Source organism: Nansenia antarctica (genome assembly GCF_963989245.1).
Source record: "Nansenia antarctica genome assembly, chromosome: 16".
NCBI lineage: Eukaryota > Metazoa > Chordata > Actinopteri > Argentiniformes > Microstomatidae > Nansenia > Nansenia antarctica.
The window spans coordinates 7462791-7475819 of record NC_137686.1 but is presented as its reverse complement, the minus strand read 5'-3'; the positions used below and the strand labels follow the sequence as shown (position 1 = coordinate 7475819).

The 13029-nt window shown below is 50.3% G+C and overlaps 1 pseudogene across 1 annotated transcript in view; it reads right to left on the bottom strand.

Annotated features, from left to right (window-relative positions):
- The window catches only part of LOC308171725 (elongation factor 2b-like), a 21567-nt pseudogene that overhangs the window by 5655 nt on the left and 2883 nt on the right, over positions 1 to 13029 (bottom strand). Inside the window, exons 2-9 of the transcript XR_013938063.1 lie at positions 12719 to 12933; positions 12047 to 12228; positions 10629 to 10840; positions 9804 to 9982; positions 4836 to 4941; positions 2626 to 2878; positions 898 to 1093; positions 412 to 535 (exon numbers count right to left, since the gene is read on the bottom strand). The product of XR_013938063.1 is annotated as an elongation factor 2b-like (transcript). The remainder of the gene's footprint in view (positions 1 to 411; positions 536 to 897; positions 1094 to 2625; positions 2879 to 4835; positions 4942 to 9803; positions 9983 to 10628; positions 10841 to 12046; positions 12229 to 12718; positions 12934 to 13029) is intronic.

The window sequence follows — 13029 nt, the reverse complement described above, 5'->3', positions numbered from 1 at the left end:
GCAGATGCCTTATTCCGAAGCGATTTGACTAAGTACGTGAATCGCCTATCCACCAATAGTAGAAAAAGGTAATCTAAGCTCAATCCAGGGCCCATTCTCAGTCGTTGGGCTAGAAGAAGGAAGATATATACAGTATTTTTTATTTTGGGCAGCTTTAGGTGCAGGACGCCCTTGTTGTTGAGTCTTAGCGTTCGATTCCTCTTCCTTCCTTTCTTTTTGTTTTTACAATCAAGTTTGACATGGTTCATTGGTTGGAGAATGAGGAGTGTGTGTGAGGAGTGTGTGTGAGGAGTGTATATGAGGAGTGTATATGAGGAGTGTGTATGAGGAGTGTGTGTGAGGAGTGTGTGAGAGGAGTGTGTGTGGGGAGTGTATATGAGGAGTGTGTGAGAGGAGTGTGTGTGACCGGACCTGTTCAAAGGTGGTGATGGTCCCAGTCTTGATCAGGTACTGGTCCACTCCCACCAGCCCCACGATGTTCCCGCACGGCACGTCCTCGATGGGCTCCACGTACCGGCCCATCATCAGAATGGTCCTACAGAGGGGAGGAGGGGAGGGAGGAGGAGGAGAATTGAGAAAGGGGGGCGGGGGGGGGGGGGCATAAAGGATTGTTTTGAAATCGTTTTAGTCTACACACCACACACCTTGTCACACACACTTTGACCCTCGAAAGCTCTTGACCTCTGAATAGGTTCTGCACACATTGCACACACACACACACACACACACACACAATCAAACACACAAACAAACACAATCAAACATATGCACACATACACACACACACGCACACACAAACACAATCAAACATGCACACACACACACACACGCACACACGCACACACACACACACACACAAACAAACACAATCAAACATGCACACATACACACACACACCTTTGGATGGGCTTGACGTAGAGGTCTTCCTTCTTCCCGGGGGTGAAGTTGGGTCCCATGATCCGGACCTTCATGCCTGTGGAGACGCAGCCGGAGAAGACGCGTCCGAAGGCGTAGAAGCGGCCCTTGTCTGTGGTAGGAACCATCTTACTGATGTACATCACCAGGGGTGCCTTGGGGTCGCAGTTCTTTATACCTGACAGCACGGCAGAGAGGCCAACGTTAGACGCTGTGGTTGTGTGTGTGTGTGTTTGATTGTGTGTGTGGTGTTTGATTGTGTGTGTGTGTGTTTGATTGTGTGTGTGTGTGTGCATATGTTTGATTGTGTGTGTGTCTGCGTGTGTGCATATGTTTGATTGTGTGCATGCGTGTGTGTGTCTGTGTGTGTGTCTGTGTGTGTGTGTCTGTGTGTGTGTGTGTCTGTGTGTGTGTGTGTCTGTGCGTGTGTGTGTATGTGTGCATATGTTTGATTGTGTGCATGCATGTGTTGTGTGTCTGTGTGTGTGTGTGCATATGTTTGATTGTGTGCATGTGTGTGTGTCTGTGCGTGTGTCTGTGTGTGTGTGTGTGCATATGACTGTGTGCATGTGTGTGTGTCTTTGCGTGTGTCTGTGTGTGTGTGTGTGTGTGTGTGCGCATATGTTTGATTGTGTGCATGCGTGTCTGTGTGTGTGTGTGTATGTGTCTGTGTGTGTCTGCGTGTGTGTCTGCGTGTGTGTATGCGTGTGTGTATGCGTGTGTGTGTGCGTATGTGTCTGTGTGTGTCTGCGTGTGTGTATGCGTGTGTTGTAGACTTAGATGTAACGTAAAGCTATCTTGAGTCTCATTTAAATCCACAACAGTGTGTGTCTGCGTGTGTGTGTGTGTGCATATGTTTAATTGTGTGCATGTGTGTGTGTCTGTGCGTGTGTCTGTGTGTGTGTGTGTGTGCATATGACTGTGTGCATGCGTGTGTGTCTTTGTGTGTGTGTGTGTGTGTGTGCATATGTTTGATTGTGTGCATGTGTGTCTGTGTGTGTGTGTGCGTATGTGTCTGTGTGTGTCTGCGTGTGTGTCTGCGTGTGTGTATGCGTGTGTGTCTGTGTGTGTGTGTGCGCGTATGTGTCTGTGTGTGTCTGCGTGTGTGTATGCGTGTGTGTATGCGTGTGTTGTAGACTTAGATTTAACGTAAAGCTATCTTGAGTCTCATTTAAATCCACAACAGTGTGTGTCTGCGTGTGCATATGTCTGTGTGCGTCTGTGTGTGTGTGTCTGCGTGTGTCTGCGTGTGCATATGTCTGTGTGTGTCTGTGTGTGTGTGTCTGTCTGCGTGTGCATATGTCTGTGTGTGTGTCTGTGTGTGTGTGTCTGTGTGTGCATATGTGTCTGTGTGTGTGTCTGTGTGTGTCTGTGTGTGTGTCTGTGTGTGTGTCTGCGTGTGCATATGTCTGTGTGTGTGTCTGCGTGTGCATATGTCTGTGTGTGTGTGTGTCTGTGTGTGTGTGTCTGCGTGTGCATATGTGTCTGTGTGTGTGTCTGTGTGTGTGTGTGTGCGTGTCTGTCTGCGTGTGCATATGTCTGTGTGTGTCTGTGTGTGTCTGCATATGTCTGTGTGTGTGTCTGTGTGTGTGTGTCTGTGTGTGCGTGTGCATACGTGTGTATGTGTGTGTGTGTGCGTGTGTGTGTGTGTGTGTGTGTGCATGTGTGTGTGTGTATGTCTGTGCGTGTGTGCGCGTGCGTGTGGCCCACCCATAGCGGCCAGGTCATCCCCGGGCCCCTCGTAGAGCAGCTCACAGCGGTACCTCTGGGCCGTGACGGGCGAGGGCAGGTGGATGGTGATCATCTGCAGCAGGGCCTCGCCCGCGGGCAGCCAGCGCCGCATCACCGCCTTCAGCAGGGCCTTGCCCTCCTTCCCCCGGTCCTCCGCGTCCAGGCGGATGTCCAGCTTCTCCAGCAGCTTGGCCGTCTCCTCCTTCTGGAAGCTCATGACGGCGTCGAACACCTGGGGGAGGAGGCGGGGGGGGAGGGGGGGGGGAGGGAGGAGTAGGGGGGAGGAGGGAGGGGGGAGGGAGGGAGGGAGGGAGAGGAGGGTGGTAAAATGAGGGAGGGAGAGAGGGAGAGGGGGGTAACATGAGGGAGGGTGGGAGAGGGGGGGCGAAATGAGGGAGGGAGGGAGGGAGAGGGGGGGGTAACATGAGGGAGGGAGGGAGGAAGGGAGAGAGAAGAAGGGGGGGTAACATGGGGGAGGGAGGGAGAGAGAAAGAAGGGGGGGTAACATGGGGGAGGGAGGGAGGGAGGGAGAGAGAGAGAGGGAGAGAGAAAGAAGGGGGGGCAACATGAGGGAGGGAGGGAGAGAGAGGGAGGGAGAGAGAGGGAAGGCAACATGAGGGAGGGAGGGAGAGAGAGGGAGGGAGAGAGAGGGAAGGCAACATGAGGGAGGGAGGGAGAGAGAGGGAAGGCAACATGAGGGAGGGAGGGAGAGAGAAAGAAGGGGGGGGTAACATGAGGGAGGGAGGGAGAGGGAGGGAGGGAGAGAGAGGGAGGGAGAGAGAGGGAAGGCAACATGAGGGAGGGAGGGAGAGGGAGGGAGGGAGAGAGAGGGAGGGCGAGAGAGGGAGGGAGAGAGGGAGAGAGAGGGAGGGAGAGAGAGGGAAGGCAACATGAGGGAGGGAGGGAGAGGGAGGGAGGGAGAGAGAGGGAGGGAGAGAGAGGGAGGGAGGGAGAGAGAGGGAAGGCAACATGAGGGAGGGAGGGAGAGGGAGGGAGGGAGAGAGAGGGAGGGAGAGAGAGGGAGGGAGAGAGAAGGCAACATGAGGGAGGGAGAGAGAGAGAAAGAAGGGGGGGGTAACATGGGGGAGGGAGGGAGAGAGAGGGAGGGAGAGAGAGAGAAAGAAGGGGGGGGTAACATGGGGGAGGGAGGGAGAGAGAGTTAGGGAGGGAGAGAGAAAGAAGGGGGGGGTAACATGGGGGAGGGAGGGAGAGAGAGGGAGGGAGGGAGAGAGAAAGAAGGGGGGGGTAACATGGGGGAGGGAGAGAGAGGGAGGGAGGGAGAGAGAAAGAAGGGGGGGGTAACATGGGGGAGGGAGGGAGAGAGAGGGAGGGAGAGAGAGGGAGGGAGAGAGAGGGAAGGCAACATGAGGGAGGGAGGGAGAGAGAAAGAAGGGGGGGTAACATGGGGGAGGGAGGGAGAGAGAGGGAGGGAGAGAGAGGGAGGGAGAGAGAGGGAAGGCAACATGAGGGAGGGAGAGAGAGAGAAAGGGGGGGGGAGCATTCATGAGGGAGGCACAATTAGGAACCTGTGGCTGATTGAAGAACGACTTGGTTAGATCTGGGAACACTGACTGACTGACTGACTGACTGACTGACTGACTGGTCAACAAGCTCAGAGTCACTTTACTCAATCCCACTGCCACTGAGTGCAATACTCATGATGACATTCTGCTTGAACATCTATTTGTATCCTGTCTTATTTGTCACTTATGTCCTGTACCATTATCACCTTTTTTATCTTGACTTATGCCTATTGTCTTATTGTCTTATTGTCTTATTGTCTTATTGTCTTATTGTCTTATTGTCTTATTGTCTTGTGCTGCAATGTCAGGAACCCAAGCCTGAGAATGTTACTCTCCTACACTTGTGTAATATGACGTAACAATACCACTTGAAACTTGGCTGGCCACATGTCGAGGTGTCCTTGGGCAAGACACTGAACCCCCAACTGCTCCCAGTGAGCGGGCCGGCGCCTTGCAGGGTAGCTTGGCCGCCATTGGTGTGTGAATGTGTGTGTGAATGGGTGAATGAGAGGCCGTTGGAAAGTGCTTTGGAATAAGGCGCTATATAAGTCAGTCCATTTACCATTTAAAGTTGAAAAACTTGAAGATGGATTGTAAAGAGCTCTGTGGCAGCATTGATACTAGTCAGGGTTGTGTCGTTAGGGGATCACATGTCTCATCTCTTACCTTGAAGATGGGGTCCAGCACCAGCTGGGAGAAGGTGTGAGGCAGCTTCTTACCATCCTGGCCGTTGGGGGTCTTGCTAAACTTGCCTGTGGACGGGTCAAAGAACCTAAAGAGGCGGATATTGTACTTATTATTATTATTATTATTATTATTATTATTGTATATTAGGGTTGCACAATGTGACGTACTGTACTGTACCAGCATTTTGCAATGTAGTGTGTGTGTGTGTGTGTGTGTGTGTGTACATGAGTATATATGTATGTGTGTGTGTGTGTGTGTGTGTGTGTACATGAGTATATATGGTCAGGTCATTTTGGGCCGCATGTCAGCAACCAATCAAAATGTTCTGACTTTTATTTTGAAACACGGAACTACGTTTCAACGTTGTTGAGAATCACAACACAAACTCGCTAGTCGAGCCCAAACGCTGCAACGCAATGGATTGGGTGAGTAATCCCCACTGCTACCTAGTTAACTAGAACACTACTTTACATTGTTAGCAGGCTCACAAAAAAAGCTGTGTTAGTGGACTAGCGATGTGTGTCGTTGATTTTCAACAATGCAGAAATGTGTTTACATTTTTATTTAATTAAATTAATTAAATTAAATCGGATGCTGACTTGCAATTGACAATTGACTAGACCGTGTCACATGTGTGTGTGTGTGTGTGTGTGTGTGTGTGTGTGTGTGTTTTCATGAGAATGAGCGTGTGAGCGTGTGTGTGTGCATGTGTGCGCTTATGTGTTTTTGCATGAGTATGAGTGTGTGTGTGTGTGTGTGTGTGTGTGTGTGTGCGCGCATTGTGTTTTTGTCATGAGAATGAGTGTTTGTGTGTGTGTGTGAGTATGAGCGAGTGTGCATGTGTGTGCGAGTGCGTGTGCGTGTACGTGGTGTGTGTATGTATGAGTGTGAGCGAGTGTGAGTGCCATAGACGGATCATGAAAAAATGGGCCCCTGGGCCTGGACGTGTAGAAAGCCCCCCCCCCCCTCCCCTCCCCAGGGCAAACACTTTTTTTTTTAGAGCGCAAGTAAACACAATGCCAACAGCATATAAGACATAGCCTACGTTTACCTGCATCTCAACAGGTTTTACAGCGGAGGAACACTCAAAGCCAACAGCACAATAACTAGAAAAAATTCACCTGTATTTCAACGACACAGGATTTACAACACAGGCATGCCACACTCAATTGAAGCCAACAACAGTACATGTAGAGTAACAAAATACACCGCTTTCAACCAAAAACAATTGGCAACACTATGGTGTCATATATAGCAACCACAGGATGGCTTTATAAGACTAAATTAATCATAAAATAGTCTTACCTTATGCAATGCATTTTTTCCTGGCTCTGCTTCGTGCAAAATCATCCACGATATCATTAAAGTCCAGTGATTTGGTCAGTTCGCTCTCAATTGCCATGAGAGAAAGAGCCTTGAGACGGTGTTGCGTAATTTTAGTCCGCAATTCGTTTTTAATCCTGGACAGCACAGAGAATGACCGCTCCCCTTCGCAATTGGTTACAGACAGAGTCAAATATAGCCGCAGCGCAACATAGACATTTGGAAACATAGATTGCAGGCCACAATCGATAATTACGCGGAGTAGTCCTTGTGGGCTTTTATCATCTTCAGCCTTAATAAAAGATCTGTAAAAGACCTGCACCAGTGTGACCTCGTGACCTGTCCCCAGTACACAAACTTTAATGGCGCCCTCTAGTGTCTAGTTTCTATAGCCTACTCATTAATCTAATGCAGTGGTCTTCAACCGGGGGTCCGCGACCCCTAGGGGGTCCGCAGAGGTACTGCAGGGGGTCCGCCAAATTTTTTCAGAATAATTAACAATTTTCACCAAAATAATTTGTGACAATTAAAAAATATAACAAAAGTTATATTGAGTAAACTACAAGCATTAATAGGCAATAATAAGCTACTTTTGACAAAAAACTATTTACAATAAAAATGTACTATTTACCATTTGCATTATGGGTAATGACCCGAGGCACTGTTGAAGCTGAGTGTTGACTAAACTGGTTGAGCTAAACCTGCGCAAGTTGTCCGAGTCCGATAATGATATTATAACTTCACATTATTAGTTACTACTATTAATTAGTGAAGCAGGATGGATAAATTTGTAACAGTAACGAGACCTCGAGCTCGAGATCCAACGGCTAGGCCTACTCCTTCCACCTCGGCCCCAGCAGCGCCTGCCCCAGGGGCAGATAAACGCAAAAGAGAAAAGTCCCGAAAATATTCAGAAGTGTACCTAAAGTTTGGATTTACTTTCATAGAAACCGAAGGAGTGGAATTGCCGGTGTGTGTTGTTTGTGCGGCGACGCTCTCAAACGAAAGCATGAAGCCATCAAAGCTGCAACGACACTTTGAGACGAATCATGGCCACTTACAAGATAAAGCACTGGACTACTTTCAGGCTCGTCTGCACTCTCTCCAAGGCCAACAGACAATGATAAGAAAATCTGCGAAAGTCGGTGAGCTTGCTTTGAAAGCCTCATATCAAGTTGCTCTTCGCGTTGCCCAGTGTAAAAAGCCATACACAATTGCAGAAGATTTAATATTGCCTGCGGCCACTGATATGTGCAAGACCATGTTTGGGAATGATGGATATGGATATGCAGAAAAGTTGAAGACTATCCCATTGTCAGACACAACAATTGCTCGGCGAATTGGTGAAATGGCATCGGATGTGAGGGTGCAGTTAATTGAGAAATTACAAACGGCGGAGGCATTTGCACTCCAATTGGATGAATCAGTGGACATCTCCAAAGACGCACAGCTCTTGGCATTTGTGCGCTTTGTTGACCAAGACGAAATGTGTGAAGAGTTCTTGTTTTGTAAGAAGCTTCCTGAACGCACAACAAGTGCTGAAATTTTCAAAGTGATTGATGACTTTTTCGGTGAAAATGACGTAAGTTGGGCAAAGTGTGTCGCGGTGTGTACCGACGGTGCGCGCGCTATGACTGGGCAAAAGAGTGGACTGATGGCGCTTGTCAGAAAAGTCGCCCCAAAGTGATGTGGACTCACTGCATGCTGCACAGAGAATCCCTCGCCGCTAAAGAAATGAGTGCTGAGTTTGCCGATGTTATGGACACTGTTGTAAAGGCTGTAAATGTTATTAAGAAGAGTGCCCTACAAACTCGCCTCTTCGCTTCTTTATGCGCCGCTACAGGAGAGGAACACACAGCGCTCCTTTACCATTCAGAAGTCAGATGGCTTTCCCGTGGATCCGTATTGGCACGAGTATTTGAATTACGCACAGCTATCCACGAATTTCTAATTGGCCAAAACCGCGCGGAGCTGGCTGCGCATTTCATCGACAATGCCTGGGTCTTTAAACTGGCATATCTGGCGGACGTTTTCGCAGAGTTGAACCGGCTGAACAGTTCTATGCAGGGCCGCAATACACACGCCATTCAGCTGTATGATAAGATGGAAGGCTTCCTGAAAAAAACGAAAAGATGGAGAGAGCGCGTCAGGGGAGATAACATCTCCATGTTTCCATCAGTGGAGGAGTTGACGGATTCCGCTGTGATCTCGCCTGACGTGAAACGCGCAATTGGTAATCACTTGGAGGCACTTGAATGGCAATTCGAAAAATATTTTTCTGAGACTGAGTCCTGGAGAAAGGACAAGACCTGGATACAGTTTCCTTTCAAAGAGAATGCACCCGACGGCTCAAATCTGACAGCCGCTGAGGAAGATCAGCTGATCGACCTGTCCACAGATAGTACACACAAGCATGTGTACGAGTCAAAGCCACTGATCCAGTTCTGGATCCATTGCCAAAAATTATTCCCACAACTGACAGCAAAGGCCATGGTGAGCCTCTTGCCTTTTGCAACCACATATCTTTGCGAAAGTGGATTCTCCTCCCTCACCCACCTGAAGAGCAAATACCGTTCAAGACTGCAGCCTGAGGATGACATGATGCTCTGCCTGACAACCTCCATCTCCCCCAGAATAGACAAGCTGTGTACCACCCACCAGGGCCAGTCATCGCACTGAGGTAAGCATACCTGACTTCCTGAAGCTAAATGTTTAATTGTTGAATAATAATAATAATAATAGAAAATATAAGCCTCATCAACAATAATAATAATAATAATAACCAATAATAATTATGCATGAACGTTTTATCAATCATAAACACATATAGGTTAATAACCCAGTAATTAGCCTGTTACTTATTAATTTTCCCTTGTGACCTGACCCCCTGCCTGTCTGCCGACTACTCCTCCTGTCTGACCCCCTGCCTGTCTGCCGACTACTCCACCTGCCTGCCGACCATTCTTCCTGCTTGATTCCCCACCTGTCTGCCGACCCTTCCTCCTGCCTGACCTCCCGCCTGCCTGACGACCCACCTGCCTATTCCCATCAGCCTTGTTACTAGAAATAAACCTTTATTATTTAACTCTTACCTGTTCACCTGTGTCTGCGTTTGGGTCCTACCTCTGGTCGTGACAAAATAGGTTAATAAGGTGAATAAAGTTATTATAGGCCTTAAAATGTTTTTTTATTTTTTATTTATTACATGTGGGGGTCCCTGTTCTGGTTGTCTCTCGTCCAAGGGGTCCTTGGGCTGAAAAGGTTGAAGACCCCTGATCTAATGGGAATGTAGCCTGTATTAGAATCTGAGTAGGCTATAGAAACTATGTAGCCCACACAAGCTTCTCTTTTTTTTGCAAGACGTGGGCCCCTATAAAATTGTTCAAAATAGTATATTCAAAAGTATATTCAAAATAGTTTTTTTACGTTCATATAAGGAATCTCATTTGTCCCAGTTACAGTAGGACATTTTCTACCGGCATCCCTGCGACAAGAAATGCAAAGGGCCCCCTGATCTCTGGGGCCCCTGGGCCTGGGCCCGGTAGGCCCGTTCAGTAATATGTCTTTGGCGAGTGCGTGTGCGTGTGCGTGTGTGTGTGTGTGTGTGTGTGTGTGTGTGTGTACCTTTCCCCCCACAGTTTCTTCATCATGTCCTCCACCTTCTTGCACCTCGCCGCTGCGTCCAGGTGAGTGTCTCCTTTGGCGGAGAACTTGGCCACGTACATCTCCGCAAACTGCTTGAGGGTGAAGGCCCAGCCGTGGAGGCCCGACCCGAACCCAACGGTCCCCACCACCGGGTCGATCTGGGCCGGAGGAAAAAGGCATATTAAGCACCGTCTGTGTACTGTAAATATCAGAAGCATATCTTCATATATTATGTGACACGTTCTAGTGTTTTTCGGTCCGCATGTCGGCATTAAAAAAATGTAAACGCATTTCCGTGTCGTTGAGAATCAAGTAGGATGGGTCGTTGAGAACCGCTAGTCGACTAACACAGCTTGTTTTGTGAGCCTGCTAACAATGTAAAGTAGTGTTCTAGTTAACTAGCTAACAATGTAAAGTAGTGTTCTAGTTAACTAGGTAACAATGTAAAGTAGTGTTCTAGTTAACTAGGTAACAATGTAAAGTAGTGTTATAGTTAACTAGGTAGCAGTGGGGATTACTCACCCAATCCATTACGTTGCAGCGTTTGGGCTCGACTAGCGAGTTTGTGTCGTGATTCTCAACAACGTTGAAACGTAGTTCCGTGTTTCAAAAGAAAAGTCTGAACATTTTGATTGGTCGCCGACATGCGGACCAAAACACTAGAACGTGTCACATATTTCCCCACCGTCAGTGGCAGAGTTGTCAAATTTTAGGTTGTGTGTGTGTGTGTGTGTGTGTGTGTGTGTGTGTGTGTGCGTGTGTGTGTGTGTGTGTGCGTCCCCTCGCCCCCCCCCCCCCCTCTACCATGATGCTGCCCATGGGCCCCCCCTCGTCCTCTCCGTAGGTGGCTATGATGACGTTGATGTTCTCCACGATCCTCTGGAAGGTCTGGTACAGGTCGTCTGGCTCCAGCTGCAGCTCCAGCAGGGCCCGGTCCATCTTGTTCATCATCAGAACCGGCTTGATGCGCTCGGCGATGGCCTGCCTCAACACCGTCTCCGTCTGCACGCACACCCCTGGGGGGGGGGGGGGAGAGAGGGAAAGAGAGAGAGTGGGTGTGAGTGGGTGAGTGAGGGGGGGGGGAGAAAAAAGGGGGGGGGGGAGAGAGGAGGAAAGAAAAAACAAAAGAAGGCCTCATCACTTTAACTTCCTCTCGAGCTGAGACACCGGCACACCGTCAGAGAGGGGGGGGAGTGAGAGAACGACAGAAAGAGAGGGATAGAGGGAGGGAGAGAGGGAGGGAGGGAGAGGGGAGGAGAGGGGGAGAGGGAGGGAGGGGGAGGGAGGGAGGGAGGGGGAGAGGGAGGGAGGGAGGGAGGGAGGGAGGGAGGGAGAGAGAGAGAGGGAGGGAGGGAGGGAGGGAGGGGGAGAGGGAGGGGGGGAGGGGGAGAGAGGGAGGGAGGGAGGGAGGGGGAGAGGGAGGGAGAGGGGAGGGAGGGAGAGGGGGAGAGAGAGAGGGAGGGAGCAGGAGATAGAAAGAAGATAAGAAAAGGAGAGAGAGAGAACATTCTCTCGAGATACAATCTACCACAGACGCAGGTTGGACACGGGCGCAGTTAGAGGGGGGGGTCCTTTCACTGTCAACGGCAGCCGGGGCGGCGACCCCCTCTGCGACAAGCCAACGCTTAAAACTCCTCCGTTTTTTCTAGAGGGAGGGGAGAGGGGAGGGAGGGGTGGGGGGGCGGGGCGGGGCCCGCTTCCTTTACCCAATTGAGTGTGGAGGGGCTACCAGAGTGGCTTCCATCCTTCCTTCCTTCCTTCCTTCCCTCCTTTCCTTCCTGTCAAACATAAACACGCATAGCAAAGCATGGAAGTCAAACTTTTCTTTTTAGGGGCTTAAAGAAGCATCAAGAAATCCCCCGCCACCGCTGTGCTGCCCAGTCACGGCCTTGACGGACGCACGCAGAGACAGACACGCCAGGGGGAGGGGCCCTTCCTTTCTCGACGGTTGGAAAAAAAAGAAAATCCCTCGCGTTCCCCCTCTCCTCCTCTCTTTCCGTTCTCCGCTCCGGTTCTCTCCCCGTCCTGAAAAAGCATCGGGGGGAGAACATCTCTAAGGAAGAGATGGGAGGAGGACGGAGGAGGAGAGAGGGAGAGGAGAGGACGCCAGGATCCCCGAGTTCAACCCGACCATCGAGAGGAAGGGCCAGGGGAGAGACAGATAGACAGAGAGAGAGAGAGGGAGAGAGAGGGAGGAGGGGGTTTAGAGAGAGTTGTTTTACCTGAGACACAGTCCACCACCACCAGCGCTCCGTCAGTGACCCGCAGCGCCGCGGTCACCTCGGAGGAGAAGTCCACGTGGCCCGGGGAGTCGATCAGGTTGATCAGGAACCCGGCGCCGTCCTTGTTCTGCTTGATGAACGCCATGTCACTCTCCCCCAGCTCGTAGTACATGGAGATGGCCCTGAGGGGAGGGAGGAGAGGGAGGGGAGAGGGGAGAGAGGGGAGAGAGAGGAGGGAGGGGAGAGAGATGGGGGAGAGGAGGAGAGAGGATAGGGGAGAGAGGAGAGAGAGGAGAGAGGATAGGGGAGAGAGGAGAGAGAGGAGAGAGGATAGGGGAGAGAGGTGGGATTTAAAAGTAGATGTCACACGAAACGACCACCGCGGCTGAATTTGTGCGTCACGCAGACACACTCACACTCAGACTCAGACTCAGACTCAGACTCAGACTCACACTCTCTCTCACACACACACACACACACACACACACAGACACACACACAGACACACAGACACACACACACACACACACTCACACACAGACACACACACACAGACACACACACAGACACACAGACACACACACACACAGACACACACACAGACACACACACACACACACACAGACACACACACACAGACACACACACACAGACACACACACACACACACACGTGGATTTGATGGTGATGCAGCGCTCCTGCTCGTCCTTGCGCGTGTCGGTGAAGCGGGTCTCCCCGGCCCGCGACCCGGCGATGATGCCCGCCATGGACACCAGCGAGTCCGTCAGCGTGGACTTCCCGTGGTCCACGTGGGCGATCACGGACATGTTCCTGATGTTGGACTTCTTGTCCATGATGGCACGGATCTGGTCCACTGTGAAGTTCACCTGCAGAGAGAGGAGATCGGTCCATTTCATTTAATCAATCAATCAATCAATCAATCAATCAATCACATTTTATTGCCGTAAAGTTGCTATGTGTGA